We start from the raw sequence: 4421 nt of genomic DNA, 5'->3' as shown, positions 1-4421 counted from the left end.
CCTCTTTACTTCCTTCTTTTGGAAAACCACAAAACAATACTTTATTTAAACGTCAAGAATCAAGTCCCAAGACATCTAAAGATGCAGTAGTATACATTTATTTCAGTTATCTCAAATAGTTTTCACAAGAGTCTGCATTTCGTGTCTACATGCTTGTTCTTCACAGCCTGGCTTCCGGGCTTGAAGTTCGTCTTTTCACTCCCGTGATCAAACTCAAAATCTTCGACTGACTAAACTCCCCGAACTCCAGCCCTCAGTTCCGCTACGTCATCATTAAAAAGCACACGTGTCTCGACGTGTTACATTTCCACGTATGCCTGTCCAAGGTTATATTGTTTATTTAACTTAGCTAATTTATGTAAACATCCTCAGCTAAAACCCATTGCTACACTTTATTCTATAAACAATGAATAAGTCCCAAGATAAACTATTTTAACAATATAATTGGATAGATAGACAAATAGATCGACAATAACTTTTACCATATTATTATCTAATATATATATATATGTGTGTGTGGGATGTGTGTTTGTATGTGTGTGTGCGTGTGCGTGTGCGTGTGTGTATGAAGTATATTCAATAAGTAATGAGAAAAATGTCAGGAGAGATAAGATTTATTTCCATAAACTTACAAAACTTTTACTCCTTCAAATTAATGGCCTTCCGCATCTACACACTTCTTCATGCGTCTCTTCCAATCCTGGAAGACCTCCTCAAAGTCCTGCTTCGGTAGTCCCTACAGGTAATTTTCTGATGCCTCTTTCAGCTCCTCTATTGACTGAAATCTGATTCCCCTAAGACTGTCTGTAATGCATGGGGACAGGAAGAAGTTGCATGGGGCTAGGTCAGAGCGGCAGGGTGGCCGTTGTGCCACTTTTATTCCTCTGTCCGCCATCCATCATAGTAATCAATGTTGATTTGTGGCATTGGGCACTATCCTGGTGGAACCACCACTGACTACTCCTCAACTGCTGTTGGTTCTTCTCCCTCATTTTCTCTCTGAACCTTTTCGGAATAGTAAGGTAATATTCCTTATTGACAGTTTAATTCTGAGGAACGCATTCAACACGAATGAGACCCTGGGAGTCAAAGAGAGGAATGACCATTGCCTTTTCTTGTGACCTGCTCACCCTTGCCTTCTTGAGCCTGGCGTTTGCCCTCATGATCGTAGGTAACCTCTTGTTGTAAGTCACTACCTTATTCAGGAAACCTGAATCAGCCTCTATCATTTCAAGAATGCCAGTGCAACATTCCACACGAAACTGCTTTTTGCTGTCGGAGGGGATTTATTGCACGAACTTGGCACAGACTTTGTGGAGATCTAGATCTTCGGTCAGAACTGTCTGCATTGTGCCAATACTAATACCAACAGCTTCATATATCATGCTTACAGATATGCAACGGTCTTGCGTCACTAATCTTCGCACTTCCTCAATGTTTTCCTCCTTGTGTGCACTGTTCGGTGCTCCAGATCTGGGTTCATCTTCAACCTGTTCATTTCCTTCAGAAAATCTGTTAAACCACGGATAGAAACATACTTGACTTATATATTCATCCCCATAGGCCTCCTTTAGCATTCCATAAGCTTCTTGCTTGGTTTTCTTGCGTTTAACCCAGAATTTGAATGCACTACGTTTTTCCTTGTTTCCCTGCATCTTGTCAAGAGTTCACAGATCGGCAAACCTGATCATACTGGTCCCAAAACGAACACTCATGCGCTCAAACCTACAATGAGAAAAAGTGGTCAGTAAATCATTTTGTAAACTATATGTATGTAGAGTTCGCTATGAAGTAGCAGTTGAGGCAAATCATACTTGATGTCTCTCCTGACATTTTCTAATTACTTATTGAGCATATTTCGTAGCCACATTGATGAGTTGTGATACAGCGAAACAGCACTGTATATGGATGGCAAATGAAAGCCCCAATGAGCAAAGTGCAAGAGAGATTCAAACAATTGCACTTAAAGAGACGGTTAAAATCTTAAAAAGATCTCTCGGTTGGAATATCTGAGTTGGTAGACGAATGTTTGGCACTCGGTAGGATGCTCCATCCCCAGCTTAAACAAACTGATAAGGAAATAAAAAACTCCTTTTGAGCAAGTAGATCACTTTCGATATTTCACAACTACATTATCAGAAAATTGTTTAATTGAAACTGTAATTGAAAGCCGAATTGGCTCCGCCTTCGAAGAATTCGGCAAACTAATAAAACGTATATTCCAAAACAAAAATCTCTCATTAAAATTAAAACTCATAATATACCATGCGATTACTATCCCTAAGCTTTTGTATAGGCGTGTGACCTGAATTCTGTGCCGGCGTGATCGCAATAAACTACAAACAACTCGACAAGCAAAAACTTCGAGATTTACTGAACATCAAATGGTATGATTACATAACAAACACAAACGACCTTAGGAAAGCAAACAGTTGCCATATTGTGGCCACCATCATGAAACATAGACTTCATTGGTTGGGGAACGTCCTTTGAATGGATAATAACTGACTCCCTCGACAAAAACTGTACTCAGAGCTAGCCGCAGGAAAAACACCCATCGGAATCCCTCTACAACTGAAATCGTAATAAAAACAAATATAAGAATAAAAATAAAAATCAAAATCTCCTAAACCCTCCCCACAATAATCCAAAATGATTTTTTTCTGTTGAGAATTCGATCAAGTTATAATCTGAAAATTCTCGAGTCCGTCTCTATCGAACGTCGCAGGCCCTCTCTTAGCTGGCAGAAGAGGTTCAGAAACACATTAGATTTTTTAGGTGACTTATTAGAAGATAGCATAATTATATATGTATATATGTATGCGTTTATATATATATTGTATGTCAGATCATGTCATATGCTACTAGTCCCATGTAACCCAGTACTACCTGCCTCATGGTAGGGGCACCGGCGACTAAACTGGTTCCCCCACCAGATTGTTTGGTGAGGAGGGCGGCTATTCTCCCTGAAGGATTAAAAACAAGAACTTCCAAAGGGCAAATGAACCCTTTTCGGGGGCAATGAGCAACTAGCACCGTGTGTTTGTGTGTGTATGTGCGTGTGTGTTGGGGTGGAGAGGGTTCCTGTAACCCGTGGTGAAGGCAACCTTTCTAGGAGAAGCAAATCTCTGATTTAAAAACCCATAAAGCGGGAGACCAGTACCCGCATTAAGCTGGTCTGCAGTTTAACTTGTTCCTGGCTATCTTGCTCTTGCTTGTTGCTGGATCTCAACATTTTGAACCGAGAGAGAGACTTAGCTGTCGTACAAAGCTAAGACTGTAACATCATCTGTGTATAGATACTCCCTCAGGCATTTGTCTATTGAAATGGTCATGTGGCGATGGAAATCATTTTTGGGCTGAAGGACTTTAAGTGTTTGAGGGAGTGGCACTCGTCTTACAAGACGCCGCAATCATATATATATATATATATATATATATATATATATATATATATATATATATATATAGGGGTCCTGCCCAGTCTTTCTTGTGTATATTTCCCATAGAAAATATACAAATGTTTCCCTTTATTTCCCGTATAATCATGTGCAGGATACATTTTCCTTACTCGTACTTTTTGCGAGTTTTTCTTTCTCCTCCAATATATATATATATATATATATATATATATATATATATATATATATATATATATATATATATATATATATATATATATAATTCCTAACCTTTTTTCTCTCCCTTCCTGCCCTCTTGAACATATTATTATGGTAATAGTAAATATGTCCTCATTTTCATATCATTTTTAACTTCGCTCCCTTGTTTTCTTTTTTAAAATCCAAACGCCATCGGTCGCCCTGGATGAAGATGGACAAAAACGTCACGAATTAAAAAGAACTTTCTTTACCGATATTTATAATATATATATATATATATATATATATATATATATATATATATATATATATATATATATATATTGGGGGGGGTAGCAAAAAAAAGTGGTAGTAGGAAGGCAGGCTCGAACCCGTACTGCAAGGAAGGAAAAGAACAGGCAAAAAACATGACGTCCTTTCTGTTACGTCCACCGCCAAACCGGAAATGACGTAGGTTTTAATTGAGGCTACACACTCGAAAGGAGAGGATGACTTTCGAAAATATCGGTAATAAGCGACCCTCCTGTAGAAAAGTGCCCAGTTTAAGTTGAAGATATTAATGTTCTTAGCCAATTTTTCGATATTTGTCGTCTGAAAGGTCGAACTTAAAACGATACTGGTCTTGCTAAAATCCGTCGCCTCTGACTAAAGTTTTAGGCAGACATGCAAATATACATACACACATACATACATACATACACACATACATTTATATATTGGTAACTAAATATGTTTGACCCAAACACATTAAAAAGCCTGCCCTATCTCTGAATACCCTTCATGTAAAATTTCAAATGTTTA

General features: G+C 38.2%; 1 pseudogene; it reads right to left on the bottom strand.

Annotated features, from left to right (window-relative positions):
* Positions 1–1286: 1286 nt before the first annotated feature.
* Positions 1287–1655, bottom strand: LOC145282426 (protein GVQW3 pseudogene; annotated as a pseudogene).
* Positions 1656–4421: the final 2766 nt, after the last annotated feature.

Source organism: Euprymna scolopes, chromosome 1, assembly GCF_053919585.1.
Source record: "Euprymna scolopes isolate OS-2025 chromosome 1, ASM5391958v1, whole genome shotgun sequence".
In the NCBI taxonomy this organism is placed as follows: domain Eukaryota; kingdom Metazoa; phylum Mollusca; class Cephalopoda; order Sepiida; family Sepiolidae; genus Euprymna; species Euprymna scolopes.
Note: the sequence above shows the minus strand (reverse complement) of the source record. Positions and strands in the feature narration are given on the sequence as shown.